The following is a 23,570-nucleotide window of genomic DNA, read 5'->3' as shown; positions in this document are numbered from 1 at the left end:
AAAGCGACCCAGAGGTGGCTGGGTGTGTTGTGAGTTTTTGCTTTGTTGATGGGGAACACACACTCTTCTCCACAACTGAAGTCTTTCACGATAAACAGCCAAACAGAACGCTCAGTGGTAATGCATGTGGTTGGATGCACTACAATATATGTAAGATTGTGATATTGCTAGAAGATTGGGTGATGGGAAGTTTGTGGGACAAGAGGCATGTCGAATTCTGCTGTGTGTCACAGAGAACCAAATTGAGTCACACACGATATGAGCCTGGGTTCGATATGAAGGTTTTCCACGGGATCGTGAAGATCATGGAGGTGTGGAGTCTGTGCAAATCTCTCATAATCACAGTGGACAGAATGGTGTCAATGCGTGAGAGGTAATAAGCTACTACATTGTCTGTACCATTTACATGTCGGACATTAGTCTGCACTGTGCGATGTACTCTAAGTGTCTGCTATCACCTGTGGCATTTGTATTTGGGAGCATTACAGTTAGCATCCATGAGGGGCCAGTGATCGGTGTACATGACAAGGAGGCATCTTTCTGTGTACTTTCGAAAGTAACAGAAGGCTTCATAAACAAATGAACCATTTGCATTGCGATTGTGTAAGCTTGCAGAAAAAGAAGCGTAGGGGCTGTTGGGGCCCGTTTTCTATCTGTTACAGTACAGCACCAGTGGCCAGGTCGCTAACACCTGCAGTAACTGAGAGTTGAGCTGCAGGTAGTGGATGAGCCGATGTGGCAGCACCCTTGATGTGTTCAAAGGCCCACTGTATATCCCACATTCATGTGTGTGTGTTGGCCAGAGGTATTCTTGTATCACTTTGGTGAGGAGGTTTAGAAGTAGGCCACATGGGGTAGATGATGGACTTACAAATTAACCATTCCCAGGAAGTTGGCCCTCGTCATTGCTTATCATGACACTGTTATCTGTCAGCGGAAAGGAACTTTTTTGAGGTAGGATAAATGGGTGTCAAAGTTAGGTGAGAATTTGCATCAGGGGATGCATACCAAAATGAGAACTGAAGAGCACACCATCAATAAACCGTTGCCACTTTTGAACGGCGTTTTGAGACCTTGTGGTATAAAGAGGAACTTGTACAGACCGAAGAGCGTGATTATAATCGTCTTGTGGACGTCCTCTGGACACAAAGGGATCTTATTGTAGTCAAAAACGATAAACACTGTATCACCAGTGAGGTACTGCGTGAAATCCTGAATGTTAGGTACAGGATAATTGTCTATGATGGTGCAAGCACTGATCATCATAAAGTCTGACTGAACCATCGTTTTTGGGGATGATGTGAATCGGTGATGTCCAGCAACTGTCCAAAGACGTACAACGCCCACCTCCTGAAGAAGCTCGTCCACTGTGGCCTTTGCTGTACGCAAACAGTCAGGGTTTAGCTTGCGAGGGCGTCGACTCACGCTGAGCCCAGGGGTCGTGTTAATGCGGTGCACTGTTCCATTCTTAATTGTAGACATAACAAACGAGGCCTTAGGGGAGTGGCACTGAGAGGTATGGGGCAATGTGCAACAAGAAGGCATGTCACTAACCTGTGGTACCTCCGTGGTCACAGTGGGTGTGTCAGGTGGCTCATGTTGGCGTGTGGCTGCAGCGGATCCACAGGTAGCGACATGAGGCAAGTAATGGAGGTGGTTGAGGAGGTAACGTACCGCAGGAAGTCAGCCATGCGGATGTGGCGGCAAGCATTTCACTGTCATTGTGGAGTTAAGTCCATTTCGCATGAGGTTTCAATGGAGCTGTTGAATGTCCAGAATACATGTAATCGACACATTGTCACATGTAGTTCTCGCCAAAGATGGTTGAGTTACACGATCTGCTCGAGCGGCAGTGACCCCATGACACGTTCTCGAGGAAACAGAGTCGCAGATTGCCTTGACAGAACATCCGGAAGACGAGTATGTTAACTCGCCCTTGTGCAGTCAGGAACGAGAAGCCAGGCCCAGGGAAAATCAGCGCCACGAACCGGTTTGCTCACGTGAGCGATAATGAACGTCCAAGTGAATGACATGAAGGATTCCACGTCAAGTTTGCGGGATTGTGAACTATAACGGATAATAACGGAGTCATTGGCGGCCTTCAGCCAAAGTTGTGGTGTTTGACAGCCGTCAGTAGAGAAGGTGAAGGTTGCAGAGTGAGAACATGAGAAAAGTATCAACGAGAAAGTGGAGGCCGCTGTTCTGGCTGAGAGTATATAGTTTGTTGTTTTGTGAAGTGTCCATGAGACTTTCTCCTGTTCATCGAGATGACTCCTGCATCGGACACGGCCCATGGCGCTTCTCACGGGCTGTGGGGTAAGTTAGGGTGTTGACAGCAATGTCGACAGCTGCACACAGTGTCCCCAAAGCGCGCATCGTACCAGCAGTAGCGGGACTGCACATGCTCAGTTACTGCGCAATGGGGGGCGACCCAGGTGTCCAGAGATGAGGAGTATCCATGCGGAATGGAGAGGCTTGAGATGTGATGCTGCATGTTGTTCTCCTGGGTGGTGTGGCGGCTCCAAGGATGCACAGCCTGGATGTGTGTTGCGAATCTTGACGTACAGTTGATGTGGCAGGGTTTAGCTTGCGAGGGCAGTCGGTTGCATGAAACATGGACTGCACGAGACATCATGTGGCGTGGTTACAAGATGATGTGTAGCAAGCGAGCCACGAGTCCAACGCGTGTGAATAAAACATGATGCAGTTGGAAGATTAATTGGATCGAGCTGATGCGAATGTTTATGTGAGGCTGTAAAAGTGACACTGCAGGCAGGTCCTGCAGCAAAACCAGTAAGAGCACTGTCCACATCATTGCTGTACAAGCACATTCACCAGCGAAACACCGGTTCGTGAAGTGTCACTGTAACTTTTTATTAATTGTGAAGCACAAGGTATATTGTTCATGTTCGCTGTTAGCGAAGAACATGGAACAGCGTCATGATTAATGAGGTTCATGTCACAGTGGGTGCAGGAAGGCCACATTGTCGAACCAGAATAAACAAGTTCTCACAAATGAGCAGCACATGGTATGTGGCCGAGCGGTTCTAGGCGCTTTAGTCTGGAACCACGCTGCTGCTACGGTCGCAGGTTCGAATCCTGCCTCGGGAATGGATGTGTGTGATGTCCTTAGGTTGGTTAGGTTTAAGTAGTTCTAGGGGACTGATGGCCTCAGATGTTAAGTCCCATAGTGCTTAGAGCCATTTGAACCATTTTTGAACAAAGTGAGCAACTCTTGTACATAACAGTGATGGATAATGAAGCACATCGTAAGTATGGAAATAAATAAAATAAATAGAATCTTACTTTTGAATTCATGGCATACTTCATGCATGGCTCTTGTTATTCTAATTTTTGCTTCGTACAGTTTGTTTGTGTGTGAGGCTTTGGCTATGTTTAAATTTTGCCGTTAGGCTTTCATAGTAGCTTTCTAACATGGCTTTTGAACCATGGCAAGTCTTCCCCACCCCTCATAATTTTGCACAGCATGTACTTGTCTAGAGTGTACTGTACAACACTCTTAAACTTTGTCCAGTTAAGCTCAACATTTTCGGTCGTCGAGATGCGTTTTCGTGGTGAGCGCTCAGGTAATCTGAAGTCTATTTTCATTGGTTTCTACAAGACGTGTCTAGCTACCACAGTTTAGTCAACTATCAGCCGCCTTTAGGGAATTAGCAGTCTAGTTAATCTACAGTAAATTGTTTCCTTAGGATGGATAGGATGTGTGACTGCTGCGTACGGACGCAGGAGGAGCTGGCCACTGTTCGCGAACAGTTGAACGTGTTGATGGCCGCGGTCAGCCGTCTTCAGGCTGCTGCCTCGGAGTGTAGCGGCAGTGGGGAGTCTGGTGCGTCGCATGGTACACCCCAGGTGTTACATGCTTCACCCACTGTCCCTGCTGTCGAGACGTCTTCGCGGGTACCGGGCGCGGTTGGGTCACCCTCTCCCCAAGGGGAGTGGCGGGTTCAGCGGCGTTCGCGGCGCACGAGGCGGAGGGTCAATGTGGAGGCTGGCCGTGTGGCATCGCCCGCTCTGCCTGTCAGTGGACATGTGGCCGCTCCTTCAGCAAGGTCCGAGCAGGCACTCGGGGGGAGGGGTTTATTAATTATTGGGAGCTCCAACGTTAGGCGGGTGATGGAGCCCCTTAGGGAAATAGCGGGAAGGTCGGGGAAGAAGACCAGTTTTCATTCTGTCTGCTTGCCGGGGGGTCTCATCCGAGATTAGATTAGGATAAGCTCAACGTTTTCGGTCGTCGAGATGCGTTTTCGTGGTGAGCCTCAGGCAATCTGAAGTCTATTTTCATTGTTTTCTACAAGAAGTGTCTAGCAACCACAGTTTAGTCAACGGCGGCGATAGAGAGAACTGGGTGCACCTGACTGCAAATTGTTGCTCATGTCGGCACCAATGACTCCTGCCGTCTGGGTTCAGAGGTCATCCTCAGTTCGTACAGGCGGTTGGCGGAATTGGTGAAGGCGGAAAGCCTTGCTCGCGGGGTGGAATCGGAGATAACTATTTGTAGTATCGTTCCCAGAACCGATCGCGGTCCTCTGGTTTGGAGCCGAGTGGAAGGCTTAAACCAGAGGCTCAGACGATTCTGCGGAGATCTGGGGTGCAAATTTCTCGACCTCCGCTATCGGGTGGAGAAATGTAGGGTCCCCCTGAATAGGTCAGGCGTGCACTACACGCCGGAAGCGGCTACAAGGGTAGCGGAGTACGTGTGGAGTGCACATGTGGGTTTTTTAGGTTAGAGAATTCTCTCCCTAGGCCCGACAAGACGCCTCCTGAGACGCGGCAAGGTAGGAGTAGGCAAAAATGCAAAAGGGAATAACAATATTAATGTGCTAGTAGGAAACTGCAGGAGCGTCTATAGAAAGGTCCCAGAAATGCCCTCATTAATAAATGGGCACAATGCCCATATAGTACTAGGGACAGAAAGTTGGCTGAGGCCGGACGTGAGCAGTAATGAGATTCTGAACTCAGATTGGAATGTATACCGCAGAGACAGGCTGGACAGTGAAGGGGGAGGCGTGTTTATAGCGGTAAGAAGTGCAATAGTACCGAAGGAAATTGACGGAGATCCTAAATGTGAAATAATTTGGGTGAAGGTCACGGTTAAAACAGGCTCAAACATGATAATTGGATGTCTCTATAGGCCCCCTGGCTCAACAGCCGTTGTGGCTGAGCATCTGAAGGATAATTTGGAAAATATTTCGAGTAGATTTCCCCACCATGTTATAGTTCTGGGTGGAGATTTTAATTTGCCGGATATAGACTGGGAGACTCAAACGTTCATAATGGGTGGCAGGGACAAAGAATGCAGTGAAATTTTTTAAGTGCTTTATCTGAAAACTACCTTGAGCAGTTAAACAGAGAACCGACTCGTGGCGATAACATATTAGACCTTCTGGTGACAAACAGACCCGAGCTATTTGAAACAGTTAACGCAGAACAGGGAATCAGCGATCATAAAGCGGTTACGGCATCGATGATTTCAGCCGTAAATAGAAATATTAAAAAAGGTAGGAATATTTTTCTGTTTAGCAAAAGTGACAAAAAGCAGATTACAGAGTACCTGACGGCTCAACACAAAAGTTTTGTCTCAAGTACAGATAGTGTTGAGGATCAGTGGACAAAGTTCAATACCATCGTACAATATGCGTTAGATGAGTATGTGCCAAGCAAGATCGTGAGAGATAGAAAAGAGCCACCGTGGTACAACAACCGAGTTATAAATCCGCTGCGGAAGCAAAGGGAACTTCACAGCAAACATAAACATAGCCAAAGCCTTGCAGACAAACAAAAATTACGCAAAGCGAAATGTAGTGTGAGGAGGGCTATGCGAGAGGCGTTCAATGAATTCGAAAGTAAAGTTCTATGTACTGACTTGGCAGAAAATCCTAAGAAATTTTGGTCTTATGTCAAAACGGTAGGTGGATCAAAACAAAATGTCCAGACACTCTGTGACCAAAATGGTACTGAAACAGAGGAAGACAGACTAAAGGCCGAAATACTAAATGTCTTTTTCCAAACCTGTTTCACAGAGGAAGACTGCACTGTAGTTCCTTCTCTAGATTGTCGCACAGATGACAAAATGGTAGATATCGAAATAGACGACAGATGGATAGAGAAACAATTAAAATCGCTCAAAAGAGGAAAGGCTGCTGGACCTGATGGGATACCAGTTCGGTTTTACACAGAGTACGCGAAGGAACTTGCCCCCCTTCTTGCAGCGGTGTACCGTAGGTCTCTAGAAGAGAGTAGCGTTGCAAAGGATTGGAAAAGGGCACAGGTCATCCCCGTTTTCAAGAATGGACGTCGAACAGATGTGCAGAACTATAGACCTATATCTCTAACGTCTATCAGTTGTACAATTTTGGAACACGTATTATGTTCGAGTATAATGACTTTTCTGGAGACTAGAAATCTACTCTGTAGGAATCAGCATGGGTTTCGAAAAAGACGATCGTGTGAAACCCAGCTCGCGCTATTCGTCCACGAGACTCAGAGGGCCATAGACACGGGTTCACAGCTAGATGCCGTGTTTCTTGACTTCCGCAAGGCGTTCGATACAGTTCCTCACAGTCGTTTAATGAACAAAGTAAGAGCATATCAACTACCAGACCAATTGTGTGATTGGATTGAAGAGTTCCTAGATAACAGATCGCAGCATGTCATTCTCAATGGAGAGAAGTCTTCCGAAGTAAGAGTGATTTCAGGTGTGCCGCAGGGGAGTGTCATAGGACCGTTGCTATTCACAATATACATAAATGACCTTGTGGATGACATCGGAAGTATACTGAGGCTTTTTGCAGACGATGCTGTAGTGTATCGAGAGGTTGTAACAATGGAAAATTGTACTGAAATGCAGGAGGATCTGCAGCGAATTGACGCATGGTGCAGGGAATGGCAATTGAATCTCAATGCAGACAAGTGTAATGTGCTGCGAATACACAGAAAGATAGATGCCTTATCATTTAGCTACAAAATAGTAGGTCAGCAACTGGAAGAAGTTAATTCCATAAATTATCTGGGAGTACGCAGTAGGAGTGATTTAAAATGGAATGATCATATAAAGTTGATCATTGGTAAAGCAGATGCCAGACTGAGATTCATTGGAAGAATCCTAAGGAAATGCAATCCAAAAACAAAGGAAGTAGGTTACAGTATACTTGTTCGCCCACTGATTGAATAGTGCTCAGCAGTGTGGGATCCGTACCAGATAGGATTGATGGAAGAGATAAGAGTAAATCCAACGGAGAGCAGCGCGCTTCGTTACAGGATCATTTAGTAATCGCGAAAGCGTTACGGAGATGATAGATAAACTCCAGTGGAAGACTCTGCAGGAGAGACGCTCAGTAGCTCGGTACGGGCTTTTGTTGAAGTTTCGAGAACATACCTTCGCCGAAGAGTCAAGCAGTATATTTTGGTCCCTCCTACGTATATCGCGCGAAGAGACCATGAGGATAAAATGAGAGAGATTAGAGCCCACATAGAAGCATACCGACAATCCTTCTTTCCACGAACAATACGAGACTGGAATAGAATGGAGGCTTTCGGATTATGGGTGTAGATGTAGATGTAGAAGTAGAAGTCTGTTTCTTTAACGCTCTTGCTAATCAGAAATATCTTCCCACGTTTCTTTACATTCCTCTTTCAGCCATAGTCAGTGATGCTATAATGACGTTAAGATTAATGATTCCCTGTTCTATGCTGAGTCAAACTGTTCGGTTCCATCAGTGACCAGAAGATCTAGTATATTACCTTCTCGAGTCAGTTCTCTGATTTGTCTACATCTACATCTACATTTATACTCCGCAAGCCACCCAACGGTGTGTGGCGGAGGGCACTTTACGTGCCACTGTCATTATCTCCCTTTCCTGTTCCAGTCGCGTATGGTTCGCGGGAAGAACGACTGTCTGAAAGCCTCTGTGCGCGCTCTAATCTCTCTAATTTTACATTCGTGATCTCCTCGGGAGGTATAAGTAGGGGGAAGCAATATATTCGATACCTCATCCAGAAACGCACCCTCTCGAAACCTGGCGAGCAAGCTACACCGCGATGCAGAGCGCCTCTCTTGCAGAGTCTGCCACTTGAGTTTGTTAAACATCTCCGTAACGCTATCACGGTTACCAAATAACCCTGTGACGAAACGCGCCGCTCTTCTTTGGATCTTCTCTATCTCCTCCGTCAACCCGATCTGGTACGGATCCCACACTGATGAGCAATACTCAAGTATAGGTCGAACGAGTGTTTTGTAAGCCACCTCCTTCGTTGATGGACTACATTTTCTAAGGACTCTCCCAATGAATCTCAACCTGGTACCCGCCTTACCAACAATTAATTTTATATGATCATTCCACTTCAAATCGTTCCGCACGCATACTCCCAGATATTTTACAGAAGTAACTGCTACCAGTGTTTGTTCCGCTATCATATAATCATACAATAAAGGATCCTTCTTTCTATGTATTCGCAATACATTACATTTGTCTATGTTAAGGGTCAGTTGCCACTCCCTGCACCAAGTGCCTATCCGCTGCAGATCTTCCTGCATTTCGCTACAATTTTCTAATGCTGCAACTTCTCTGTATACTACAGCATCATCCGCGAAAAGCCGCATGGAACTTCCGACACTATCTACTAGGTCATTTATATATATTGTGAAAAGCAATGGTCCCATAACACTCCCCTGTGGCACGCCAGAGGTTACTTTAACGTCTGTAGATGTCTCTCCATTGAGAACAACATGCTGTGTTCTGTTTGCTAAAAACTCTTCAATCCAGCCACACAGCTGGTCTGATATTCCGTAGGCTCTTACTTTGTTTATCAGACGACAGTGTGGAACTGTATCGAACGCCTTCCGGAAGTCAAGGAAAATGGCATCTACCTGGGAGCCTGTATCTAATATTTTCTGGGTTTCATGAACAAATAATGCGAGTTGGGTTTCACACGATCGCTGTTTCCGGAATCCATGTTGATTCCTACATAGTAGATTCTGAGTTTCCAAAAACGACATGATACTCGAGCAAAAGACATGTTCTAAAATTCTACAACAGATCGACGTCAGAGAGATAGGTCTATAGTTTTGCGCATCTGCTCGACGACCCTTCTTGAAGACTGGGACTACCTGTGCTCTTTTCCAATCATTTGGAACCTTCTGTTCCTCTAGAGACTTGCGGTACACGGCTGTTAGAAGGGGGGCAAGTTCTTTCGCGTACTCTGTGTAGAATCGAATTGGTATCCCGTCAGGTCCAGTGGACTTTCCTCTGTTGAGTGATTCCAGTTGCTTTTCTATTCCTTGGACACTTATTTCAATGTCAGCCATTTTTTCGTTGGTGCGAGGATTTAGAGAAGGAACTGCAGTGCGGTCTTCCTCTGTGAAACAGCTTTGGAAAAAGGTGTTTAGTATTTCAGCTTTACGCTTGTCATCCTCTGTTTCAATGCCATCATCATCCCAGAGTGTCTGGACATGATGTTTCGAGCCACTTACTGATTTAACGTAAGACCAGAACTTCCTAGGATTTTCTGTCAAGTCGGTACCTAGTATTTTACTTTCGAATTCACTGAACGCTTCACGCATAGCCCTCCTTACGCTAACTTTGACATCGTTTAGCTTCTGTTTGTCTGAGAGGTTTTGGCTGCGTTTAAACTTGGAGTGAAGCTCTCTTTGCTTTCGCAGTAGTTTCCTAACTTTGTTGTTGTACCACGGTGGGTTTTTCCCGTCCCTCACAGTTTTGCTCGGCACGTACCTGTCTAAAACGCATTTAACGATTGCCTTGAACTTTTTCCATAAACACTCAACATTGTCAGTGTCGGAACATTTGTCGCTCAAGGCAATTCCAGATAAGGTATTTAGAAGTATTTCGCACGATTCCCTGTCCCTACTATCCATCTTAATGACTTCTTTCTCCGAGTCTATAGCTGTTGAATTGAAATCTCCACATAAAACTATAACATGACCAGGAAATTCATACGAAATCTTCTCCAAGTTTCCCCTCAAATGTTCCGTCACTGCTGCCACTGAGGCAGGGGTGCCTATAAAATCATACGATAATCATGTTCAAACCACTTATAAAACTGATTTCACCCACACTATTTCGCATTCAGAATCTGTAACAACTTCACATCCTTTGACTACATATTCCAATCAAAATTTTGAATTTCACCTCGTTTCAGCCAGCTACCTATCTCTGCAGATTAGTACAGAAACGTTTCCATAAGCGCTCTTGAAGTTCACCAATACTACATTAACACTTTCTTTCTCCGATCCGCCATGACTTCTGTTGTCGAGCCTGTGGAGAGATTTCTCTATCTTAAAGAAACCACATATGCCTGTAATATGTACTGCGCTGCCTTAGTAGCTGCTTGTTGCGTGTACTGCACACCAGACATATAACCAGGGAGAGGGGGGGGGGGGGGGGAGGTCCTACAATTCTCTGCTCGATAGCAGAAGTCGAAAAATTAGCGTCCAGGATCATTACAGAATCGTCTGCGCCTCTGATTTACGCCTTCTAGTCAACCTTCACCAAGGCAGCCAGCTGCCCATAGCAACCGAGGATGGCATCTGAACCCTGGCTGCAGTCATCATTCGTACTGCCACGAGCCACAATTTAGAACTAGATGCACAACATCCATTCAGTAACTGCCGCCAGAACCTCCTCTACATCTTGGACGTCCCTCGCTGGCAAACACAATGGAAATTGGCTTTCTTTATCAAGCTTCAGCTATTTACCAAATGCCTCCCACCACCTGCCCAACATTCGAGCTTCTAATGGAAAGTAATCCTACCGCCAGCACTTGTTAGGACTTTTCAGGAAGCTTGGACCCAGTCCCAACAGACAAGGGATTCGATGCTTGCTCAGATTTACGTTTAACAGTGGGCAATACCTCAAACCCGTCCTTATGCCCAATTGGCCAGGAAAAGTGCATCTGAAGGCACTGCGAGATCCGGAATCCCAGGTGGTGCAGTAGGCACCACAGGTGCTGAAGCATTAGTCTCATGTGTCCCAACTCCACTGGAACCAAAGGCAGCAGACTGAAGCCATCACTGTTTACTGACAGTGGTCAATTCCCACTGCATTTGTACACAACTGTCGCAGTTCGTATCCATGTGTAGTCAATAATTGTCTGCAGCACAAGCAATCGCTGGATGCAACGCGAGTACTGGTGCTACGCTACTTCTGGTTTTTACTACACCCCAAAGTCAGCTTTCATAATGCAACTGCACTAAAACTTACACGAAGAAGTTAACATTAAGTTCGTATGCTCCAGTCAACACAGTTAAATACGCAGATCCTAATCACTTCTTTGTAGAAGCACATGAGGGCGAAAACCAAACTAAATCCTGCGTGTAAACAGAAACTACTACTGCTCCCAGTGTATCCACTCGAATTCGTGCCTTCTGATTAAAACTGAAGAGATTTCACAAATGGATAAATAAGAGGATAAATTTTTTAAAAATACGATTGTGGAGAATTTCAAAGGAGCAATAAGCATTAGTTAATGGAAACAAACAAAAGGAAGACAACAGAAGGTGAATGAGTATACAGGGTGAGTCACCTAACATTACCGCTGGATATATTTCGTAAACCACATCAAATATTGACGAATCGGTTCCACAGACCGAACGTGAGGAGAGGGGCTAGTGTAATTGCTTAATACAAACCGTAAAAAAATGCACGTAAGTATGTTTTTTAACACAAACCTACGTTTTTTTTTAATGGAACCACGTTAGTTTTGTTAGCACATCTGAACATATAAACAAATATGTAATCAGTGCCGTTTGTTGCATTGTAAAATGTTAATTACATCCGGAGATATTGTAACCCAAAGTTGACGCTTGAGTACTACTCCTCCGCTGTTCGATCGTGTGTATCGGAGAGCACCGAAGTACGTAGGGATCCAAAGGGAACGGTGATGGACCTTAGGTACAGAAGAGACTGGAACAGCACATTACGTCCACATGCTAACACCTTTTTATTGGTCTTTTTCACTGATGCACATGTACATTATCATGAGGGGTGAGGTACACGTACACACGTGGTTTCCGTTTTCAATTACGGAGTGGAATAGAGTGTGTCCCGACAGTCAGGCCAATAGATGTTCAATGTGGTGGCCATCATTTGCTGCACACAATTGCAATCTCTGGCGTAATGAATGTCGTACACGCCGCAGTACATCTGATGTAATGTCGCCGCAGGCTGCCACAATACGTTGTTTCATATCCTCTGGGGTTGTAGACACATCACGGTACACATTCTCCTTTAACGTACCCCACAGAAAGAAGTCCAGAGGTGTAAGATCAGGAGAACGGGCTGGCCAATTTATGCCCGTGTTTGTTACAACACGCAACTGAACGTCGGAGGTTTCAAGCGTCAACTTTAGGTTACAATATCTCCGGATGTAATTAACATTTTACAATGCAACAAACGGCACTGATTACGTATTTGTTTATATGTTCAGATGTGCTAACAAAACTAACGTGGTTCCATTTTAAAAAACGTAGGTTTGTGTTAAAAAACATACTTCCGTGCATTTTTTTATGGTTTGTATTAAACAATTACACTAGCCCCTCTCCTCACGTTCGGTCTGTGGAATCGGTTCGTCAGTATTTGATGTGGTTTACGAAATATATCCAGCGGTAACGTTAGGTGACTCACCCTGTATTTGAGATACTGCAAGCACTAGACAATCAACTATGCAAGAAACACCCAGTAGAAATTCTTGGTCAACATAACAGATATTGAATTTAATTGAGGAAAGGAGATGATGTAAAATTTTTGCAAATGAAGTAGGTTAAATAGAATAAGTTACAGCCTTAATAAAAAGGGATTGCAGGAAGTGTAAAATGGTAAAGGAGAAGTGGCTACAGGAGAAATGCAAAGCTGTAAAGTATGCCCAACTATAAGGTAGACTGAAGAAATTTTCTAAGAGGGAGCTTTCTGATTATTAAGTGCTCAAATGGCAAGTGACTACTAAACGAAGAAGGTAAGGCTGAAAGTGGAATGGAGAAATAGAAGAATCTGGAAGAGAATATTATGGAAAGGGACTAGGAACTAAATAAAGAGGATATGAGATATGATAGTGTGAGGAAATTTTGACTTTTTAGTCCGGGGAGGCTTCAGTCGAAACAAGGGACCTGGAGCACACTTCCATAAAGGAAGGAACATGAACTATCCTAAAATAATGGAAATTAATCAAACACATGCCCATCAGCCCAGGCTTGGTACTGAATGACCAGACACAGTTCCCTTCCTTGGTACTTGAAACTCCAGATACTACTCATAATCCCATCCAGGCTGTGCTGTAAATTACCCTTTTATCCACATGCCCCACTTTCCTTTATTTCAGTTACCACAGTTTCACTCGTTGTGTTAAACAAATTTACTTTGTATAACCACAACTGCTTCACTGACCTCCTTAATACCACTATTATATCTTAAATGTTTGTAATTTAGGACCTATTACAGACAAGATTATTTTGTCCAGCCACATCTTTGGAATATATAACCAAAATTTGTTGTTCTATAATTTTCTTCTATGAACACTGTAGTAATTTGTATATAGTTCATTAGTTAAGGTGTCACATATTTGATCCTAGTCAAATAATCTTACTTTGCATTTACACTGAGATAATGGCTTTTGTTTTACTCCTAATTATAACGTAAACATTTTTCAGCTCTGGAAATTGATATACTCTTTAGATGCACCAGTTTAATATCTTTCATCCAACAAAACTTCACTGCAACACGTACTTATCTTTGCACCTGTTGATGGTGTAACACCTGAAAACTAGTTTGGGGAACAAGTAATAAATGTTGAAACTTCCTGGCAGATTAAAACTGTGTGCCCGACCGAGACTCGAACTCGGGACCTTTGCCTTTCGCGGGCAAGTGCTCTACCAACTGAGCTACCGAAGCACGACTCACGTCCGGTACTCACAGCTTTACTTCTGCCAGTACCTCGTCTCCTACCTTCCAAACTTTACAGAAGCTCTCCTGCGAACCTTGCAGAACTAGCACTCCTGAAAGAAAGGATATTGCGGAGACATGGCTTAGCCACAGCCTGGGGGATGTTTCCAGAATGAGATTTTCACTCTGCAGCGGAGTGTGCGCTGATATGAAACTTCCTGGCAGATTAAAACTGTGTGCCCGACCGAGACTCGAACTCGGGACCTTTGCCTTTCGCGGGCAAGTGCTCTACCAACTGAGCTACCGAAGCACGACTCACGTCCGGTACTCACAGCTTTACTTCTGCCAGTACCTCGTCTCCTACCTCGCAGGAGAGCTTCTGTAAAGTTTGGAAGGTAGGAGACGAGGTACTGGCAGAAGTAAAGCTGTGAGTACCGGATGTGAGTCGTGCTTCGGTAGCTCAGTTGGTAGAGCACTTGCCCGCGAAAGGCAAAGGTCCCGAGTTCGAGTCTCGGTCGGGCACACAGTTTTAATCTGCCAGGAAGTTTCATATCAGCGCACACTCCGCTGCAGAGTGAAAATCTCATTCTGGCAAGTAATAAATGTTGTAGAATATTACATCAATGTTGTGTGTGTTTCATTCATAATATATGAATGCTCCTGATACCTGTTGATCTTATGGTGAACCATCTGTAAGTCCACATTGTTTACACGAATATTCACAAAAAGTTCTCTCACCAATTTCTTTTATATTTACTTCTATGTAGGTCCAAAACACAAAGTATAATTGCCACTTTGTGTCCATTCTTTGGGTCCTTATGGTTCTCAGTGCCTCAATTCACTTACCATAAAATTTCTTTATAGACCTACAACGAAATATTTATGTAAAATTACATGAACACCATGCCTATTGTGACTTACAAAACTGAAACAAAATCTGAAAGAATGCTTTAGCTCTTTTGTGACATATTATAACTAGTTTCCTTTTTGGTCACCATGGAGTGCACATCGTGGGATTTCAGTTACATCCTTTTGCCACAACAATTTTACATGCCTTATCATGCTGTTGAACACTTATCTCATTTTTAACGGAAGTGCCACCTGTGCCTCTTTGCTTCACACCCCTCATACATTGTTTTTATCTTCAGTCAAAGGCTAGGCTAAGAGAGTTCTCTGCACTGAAGAAGGTGTACTTATCTACGCCGAAACATAGGTTAACACAAGGTGCTTTTTTCGCAATCGAGGCGGGTTTATACTTTTTTAATATATTAACCAACGATTGCTGACGCGTTGCGATGTTGAAGGCTCTTAGAGGTGTATTGCATTGGACCAAAGCAGTTGCAACCACCTTGTCTGTCAAGGATAATGCCCCATAGAGGGACAGACATTTGGAGGACAGAGGACAATATTTCCACTGTGGAGGTCTTGAACACATTGTACACTGCTTCAGAGAAGGAAAATGAGTTTTCAGCAACTATCACAACACAAAACGTCAATATCACAACAGTGTCAGTCTACTGCACATGGTTATAGTCGAGCTGTAGGACGAAACTAATCGTTGTACACTGAATGCGGTCGCTCCTGAGGATGCCGAAGCCATTCCTTGTCACTGTGCAGAGGTACCAACAGTTTACCTAAACAACAAATTCAGGAAAATTAATTGAGGCAATCCTCTATAGTGGCCACCACAAATGAAAATCCTCCATAGACAACAGTTAACTAGATGTCAGAAAATCTCATTGATGTCATCGTGGGCAGCCAACCTGTCCAGGCACTGACTAAGGGGATTCTTTTTCTGTAATGTTAAATGCTGACTGTTCCCAGCTCAGGAAGACTATGTTTCATGATACATGACTGATTGTAGATTTGTGAAGATCACAAATGGGAAATACATGCAGCTGATGGGAACACGTATTCCAGGAATAACAATCGATGACAGAACACAGCCCTTCAGATTTGTTAGTTTAGCTGAGTGATGTAGTTGTAATTTCGCTGTTGGATGGCACTTCTTGCAGGAAACCCAAGCAGTCATAGACTGTGGAAGATCAGAGTTAAAAGTTAATGAAGCTGTTCCATAAGAACACATGATGAAGAGTCCTCTGGATGATTAGTTGCCGTTGAAGACATTGTTATCCCACTGTCATCAATGATGTGATATTCAGTCATCAATCTAGATGCTCAGTTAAACTGTGAAACTTTCATAAGTTACAAAAAGCTACTAAAAGTAACAAAAGAAATCTATAACTACATATCAGTGACAATCATAAACATTATAGTTGTTCAAAGAGAACTGTGAATCACTAATTGAGGCATTGAGATCAAAAAGGGGACTTGTTATAATTTTTGGGTTGTTATTTTCATACGATTCCATAACTGTTGTTTCTAAAATAGGGTTTGTTCAGTGATTTTTCTGTGTCTAAATCACTGTTAAAATTTATTCTCATGCAGAAAAAGCTGTCACAGAGACAAGTCCCTATACTGCAAAAAAGAACTTGAGATGTGATGGCAGCACTGTAGTGGGATGCAGGAAACAAGGTATCTGAGTACACTGTTCAGTAAAAATGTGTCTCTGTTTCACCCAGTCATAGTGGAACGGTCAAATACGGATTTCCTCTGGTTACTATGGATAGTCCCTCATTTTTATAATGTGCCATGAGTGTACATGGATATCATTCCTCTAAAACCTGAGGAACTGCAGGATGTTTCATGCTTGATTGGTGTAACCCCTTCCAGTTTCATGAATATTTTGATAATATTCTAAAAAAATGTGCCATTAATAACTGGTGGAGCGGAAGACAATGAATCTGAAAGTGAAGTTTGAGACAGTGTTCAAAGGTGACAAGTTTATGAACATGTGTGTCTGCCAAAATAAACAGGGTTGTTTAACAAGTAAAAATTGTGGAATTAACTCTCCCATGTTGCAAGCCAAGGCACTAAAAAGGATATTATCTTCCATTATACTGTCTACTTTCATATGAATTTAATTATGAATGTTTATACAGATAATAGGAATGTGTATGAACATGCTGAAATGATTAAAAAGAATATTTTGATTGAAAATATAATATTATAGTTACGCAATATTTATCATGAAATGAGTGTTTTGTAAAGCAAAAAGGTGATATGCAATCATTTTCTACTACCATTTTCTGTTATATGCCTTTATTCTATGATTACAGATTTTGGTATGACAATGTATTCATCCTAATGAGCTTGTGGGAGTAACTGTAAGGTTTGTGGAATAATGATACTCAAGATTATAACGTTTTTTCAATATATATCAAAACTGCTGTCGAGTAACATGTCCCTCTTTTGATCTGAACACCTCAATTGTCATAAGCAGCAACAACTCATCCCTTAACATATGTGCATATGAACAGCCGAACCAAACCAGGATTGAGAAATCAGTGCCACTGACTAAGAATAATGCTACACTATCACTAGAGCCAACACAGGGAGGAAGCTACTATGGAACTGCCAAAAGGATCTAGCTTGACTGAGAAACAATGTCGGTATGTGTTAACCAGTCACATCCAATTTTCAAATGCACTGAAATCTGGAGTGGAGAAAAGACAGATCAAGCAATCCATAGTAAAATACGATATTAATACTAGGGATCATCCAATAGTTAACCAATGCTTGTGTGGTGTGTCACCAGTTGAACGTTGCATAATTCGGGAGGAACCTTCAGAGAGTCCTTGGTATTTTCCTGTGGTTCTTGTGAAGGATGGCATATGGTGTTTCTGTCTCAACTACCGACAACTGGACAAAATCATGAAGAAAGATGTCTACTCCCTGCTGCACATTGATGGCACCCTAGACTGCTTGAAAGTGGTGAAGTATTTTCAACTACAGACACACAGTCACTCTACAATGAAAATATTTCTTCATAACCTCTATGAGTTGAGGGTTGTGCAGCTCTGACCGTATAACAGTCCAGCCAACTTCAAACATATGATGGACAACCCATTCTGGTATCTTTCCAAGCGTTTAATGAATCATATACAAAATTCTCAAACTTTTTTTCTCCTGGATTAGGCTGAGCAAAAGACATACATATCAAGAAGTGTGTTAAACCAACCACAGTTACCCATTTTGCCCCAACTGACTTATACCTCCACATCCCCTATGAAGGATTCAGGGTGGAACTTGATCACCTACAGGACAAAACATTACACTCATCACATTAGTTTCTGGGCAACTCTATTAATGCTTGTTTGGAAGATAAAGAGCTCTGTTAGTGTCTGTGGAAACTTTCAATTCTCAAGTTGTTGCAGACACATTTCTGACCCTCTGTCCGCAAAGCTTATTTTCTAAACTAAAAGGGGCAATCTGTCCAGCGCATTTATACACTTTCACTAGATCTGGAGTCCCAACAGGTTTTGTTTTGACACACCGTTTGGCTATCAGCATTGAGGACTTCCCTGTGGATTTTCCAGCTCCCTATCACTTCTCAGTCCTCTCTAACAAAGTTCATCTGCAATGTTCCAGTGTGTTGCAATAATGGTACATTCACTAACAATGTAGCATAGATTTTGCATCCCTCAATGCATCTCAGAAGAGGGGAGCAAAGTTCATATGGTCAACAGAGTGTGACAAAATGTTCTGCTATCTCAAACAAGTGTCTAACTGTTTATGTTCTGCAATCTCAAACAGTCTGCAGTTTGATTAATCTTGCATTCCCTGGGAAACCACTGATACTAGGAACTGACATCTGTCAATATTGTAGTGAGGGAGTCATACCATAATGAGCAAAATTGTTCCAAACACTCTGATGTATACATTTCTGAAGCACAAAACTCCATCCAGCAGAATTACGTGGAAATAGAAAAAAAGAGGCCGCCTACATTGTATATAAATACCGCATATATCCACATGGTGTAAAATTTCAACAGGTGACATACCACAAGCCACTGTTGGCAGTTTTCAGTCCATCTTCTTTACCAGATAAGACAGTCCAAAGGCTTAATGCTGTACACTATGATTTTATTAGCATATGAGTATCACACTGGATCCAAGACTTCCATCTGGCACACCAGTGAGGATACATTCACAAGGTTTCCAGCTGATCTAGAACCTGATTTCAGCCAACAAGAGGTCATGTGTTTTAAGACCAACACAGAGGCATGCCATGCTTTAGTAGAATTTCCTGTTACCATACCAACAACTGCAGATGAATCAAAGAAGAATATGTTTCGACAAGTGTTGAAACAGGTGAATTTAGATCAGCCTGATCAACTAACAACATGAGACCATCAAACAGTCGAAGGTTATTTTAATTTAAGGCATCACTGAACAGCTCAAGATGACATGCTACTACTTGGCACAGAGAATGCGTTCATCTGGTGTTAGTTCTGCCCACCTCAACATTACGGTGATTTCACTGCTGTATGTCAGATAGTGGGTATCATCTGCATGAAGATACTCACCTGCCACCATGACTACTGGCTGTTGATAGATAAAGGACGCCCTGGCCCACTCAAATTCGGAGTCTGCAACTCAATAAGCTTCTTCCACAAACTTTTTTTTTTTTTTTTTTTTTTTTTTTTTTTTTTTGCTTGCTCTTGGGAGCAGGTTTGCAGATTATGTGGATGCCTTTTTGAAATGTATGTATCTTGGATTCTTTTTTCAAAACTTTCATATTTGAGGCAGGTGTATTCTACGAGTGAGGAGAATGAAATTAAGGCATTCATTAAAGTCTTCAGCACGGGAATCTATTGACGGCAGTAGTCATAGGCAATGGTCCCCAGTTCACACTTGCAACATTTACAGTGTTTCATAGACAATGTGGCTTTCAGCGGCTCCTTACTTTACCCTTCCACCCACAATCCAATGTGTAGGCGTAGTGGACTGTCCACACTTTTAGGAGTGCCACTAAAAACCACATTACAGAATGGACTTCACATTCGTGCAATTTTTCAGTTGCAAAGCTCGTTTTGAACAGCCACTGTGGCGAACAAGAAGCAATGTGGCTGTCTCCCTATTGTGCCTCTTCGCCAACAGACCTGCTGTACGAGTCAATTAGGGAGAATGTTTCAATAACTGACCACTTCCCTCCCCCTGTACTTCCTAAAGTTGTTGTTGTTGTGGTCTTCAGTCCTGAGACTGGTTTGATGCAGCTCTCCATACTACTCTATCCTGTGCAAGGTTCTTCAACTCCCAGTACCTACTGCAGCCTACATCCTTCTGAATCTGTTTAGTGTATTCATCTCTTGGTCTCCCTCTAAGATTTTTACCCTCCAAGCTGCCCTCCAATACTAAACTGGTGATCCCTTGATGCCTCAGAACATGTCCTACCAACCGATCCCTTCTTCTAGTCACGTTGTGCCACAAACTTCTCTTCTTCCCAATCCTATTCAATACTTCCTCATTAGTTATGTGGTCTACCCATCTAATCTTCAGCATTCTTCTGTAGCACCACATTTCGAAAGCTTCTATTCTCTTTTTGTCCAAACTATTTATCGTCCATGTTTCACTTCCATACGTGGCTACACGCCATACAAACACTTTCAGAAACGACATCCTGACACTTAGACCTATACTCGATGTTAACAAATTTCTCTTCTTCAGAAATGCTTTACTTACCATTGCCAGTCTACATTTTATATCCTCTCTACTTCGACCATCATTAGTTATTTTGCTCCCCAAATAGCAAAACTCCTTTACTACTTTAAGTGTCTCATTTCCTAATCTAATTCCCTCAGCATCACCCGACTTAATTCGTCTACATTCCATTATCCTTGTTTTGCTTTTGTTGATGTTCATCTTATATCCTCCTTTCAAGACACTACCCATTCTGTTCAACTGCTCTTCCAAGTCCTTTACTGTCTCTGACAGAATTACAATGTCATCGGCGAACCTCAAAGTTTTTATTTCTTAACCTACTCCGAATTTTTCTTTTGTTTCCTTCACTGCTTGCTCTATATACAGATTGAATAACATCGGGGAGAGGCTACAACCCTGTCTCACTCCCTTCCCAACCACTGCTTCCCTTTGATATCCCTCGACTCTTTTAATAGCAAGCTGGTTTCTGTACAAATTGTAAATAGCCTTTCGCTCCCTGTATTTTACCCCTGCCACCTTCAGAATTTGAAAGAGAGTATTCCAGTCAACATAGTCAAAAGCTTTCTCTAATTCTACAAATGCTAGAAACGTAGGTCAGTATTACCTCACGTGTTCCGATATTTCTACGGAATCCAAACTGATCTTCCCCGAGGTCGGCTTCTACTAGTTTTTCCATTCGTCTGTAAAAAATTCGCCTTAGTCTTTTGCAGCCGTGACTTACTAAACTGATAGTTCGGTAATTTTCACATCTGTCAACACCTGCTTTCTTTGGGATTGGAATTATTATATTCTTCTTGAAGTCTGAGGGAATTTCGCCTGTCTCATACATCTTGCTCACCACATGGTAGAGTTTTGTCAGGACTGGCTCTCCTAAGTCTGTCAGTAGTTCTAATGGAATGTTGTCTACTCCCAGAGCTTTGTTTCGACTCAGGTCTTTCAGTGCTCTGTCAAACTCTTCACGCAGTATCATATCTCCCATTTCGTCTTCATCTACATCCTTTTCCATTTCCATAATATTATCCTCAAGTACATCGCCCTTGTATAGACCCTCTATATTCTCCTTCCACCTTTCTGCTTTCCCTTCTTTGCTTAGAACTGGGGTTCCATCTGAGCTCTTGATATTCATACAAGTGGTTCTCTTTTCTCCAAAGGTCTCTTTAATTTTCCTGTAGGCAGTATCTATCTTACTCCTAGTGAGATAAGCCTCTACATCCTTACATTTGTCCTCTAGCCATCCCTGCTTAGCGGTTTTTCACTTCATATCGATCTCATTTTTGAGACGTTTGTATTCCCTTTTGCCTGCTTCATTTACTGTATTTTTATATTTTCTCCTTTCATCAATTAAATTCAATATTTCTTCTGTTACCCAAGGATTTCTGCTAGCCCTCGTCTTTTTACCTACTTGATCCTCTGCTGCCTTCACTTCATCCCTCAAAGCTACCCATTCTTCTTCTACTGTATTTCTTTCCCCCTTTCCTGTCAATTGTTCCCTTATGCTCTCCCTGTAACTCTGTACAACCTCTGGTTTAGTCAGCTTATCCAGGTCCCATCTCCTTAAATTCCCACCTTTTTGCAGTTTCTTCAGTTTTAATCTACAGTTCATAACCAATAGATTGTGGTCAGAGTCCACATCTGCCCCTGGAAATGTCTTACAATTTAAAACCTGGTTCCTAAATCTCTGTCTTACCATTATATAATCTATCTGGAACCTGTCAGTATCTCCAGGCTTCATCCATGTATACAATCTTCTTTTATGATTCTTGTACCAAGTGTTAGCTATGATTAAGTTGTGCTCTGTGCAAAATTCTACCAGGCGGCTTCCTCTTTCGTTTCTTACCCCCAATCCATATTCACCTACTATGATTCCTTCTCTCCCTTTTCCTGATGACGAATTCCAGTCACCCATGACTATTAAATTTTCGTCTCCCTTCACTATCTGAATAATTTCTTTTATTTCATTATACATTTCTTCGATTTCTTCGTCATCTGCAGAGCTAGTACGCATATAAACTTGTACTACTGTGGTAGGCGTGGGCTTCGTATCTATCTTGGCCACAATAATGCGTTCACTATGCTGTTTGTAGAAGCTTACTCGCATTCCTATTTTCCTGTTCATTATTAAACCTACTCCTGCATTACCCCTATTTGATTTTGTGTTTATAACCCTGTATTCACCTGACTAGAAGTCTTGTTCCTCCTGCCTCCGAACTTCACTAATTCCCACTAAATCTAAATTTAACCTATCCATTTCCCTTTTTAAATTTTCTAACCTACCTGCCCGATTAAGGGATCTGACATTCCACGCTCCGATCCGTAGAACGCCAGTTTTCTTTCTCCTGATAACGACATCCTCTTGAGTAGTCCCCGCCCGGAGATCCGAATGGGGGACTATTTTACCTCCGGAATGTTTTACCCAAGAGGACGTCTTCATCATTTAACCATACAGTAAAGCTGCATGCCCTCGGGAAAAAACGGCCATAGTTTCCCCTTGCTTTCAGCCGTTCGCAGTACCAGCACAGCAAGGCTGTTTGGTTAGTGTTACAGGGCCAGATCAGTCAATCATCCAGACTGTTGCCCCTGCAACTACTGAAAAGGCTGCTGCCCCTCTTCAGGAACTACACGTTTGTCTCGCCTCTCAACAGTACCCCTCCGTTGTGGTTGCACCTACTGTACGGCTATCTGTATCGCTGAGGCACGGAAGCCTCCCCACCAGCGGCAAGGTCCATGGTTCATGGGGGGGACTTCCTAAAGTAGGCTACTTGAAAATGGAGATTACATTTCAGACAGCTCTCATGTGCAACTAACGTTACAATTGTCATTTTGAGTAAAATGTGCTGAACTAAATGTTATATTCTATCTGAAAAAGTAATGGCAACAAAATAATGACAGAGTGTACATATTTTTATAAGGGTAAATGACTGTTCGCTACCGAAAACTGCACAGAAGGTGCTGGCATATAAGTAGATTAAATAAGATAAAGAAGCATGCAAATAAGAAGGTGGAATTTTTTAATCAATGACAGTACAGGTCACTACAAAATGTATATCATGGGGTTGTTCTAAAACATTGCACAGATGGTCCAGATAGCTGCTTGAA

At 43.0% G+C, this 23,570-nt stretch overlaps 1 protein-coding gene across 1 annotated transcript in view; it reads right to left on the bottom strand.

Annotated features, from left to right (window-relative positions):
• Positions 1-23,570, bottom strand: part of LOC126106633 (zinc finger and SCAN domain-containing protein 12-like) — a 174,853-nt gene that overhangs the window by 28,247 nt on the left and 123,036 nt on the right. The gene's annotated exons all lie outside the window — the stretch shown is intronic.

Source organism: Schistocerca cancellata, chromosome 10 (assembly GCF_023864275.1).
Source record: "Schistocerca cancellata isolate TAMUIC-IGC-003103 chromosome 10, iqSchCanc2.1, whole genome shotgun sequence".
Lineage (NCBI taxonomy): Eukaryota > Metazoa > Arthropoda > Insecta > Orthoptera > Acrididae > Schistocerca > Schistocerca cancellata.
The sequence above is the reverse complement of the archived record's forward strand: the minus strand, read 5'-3'. Positions and strand labels throughout refer to the sequence as shown.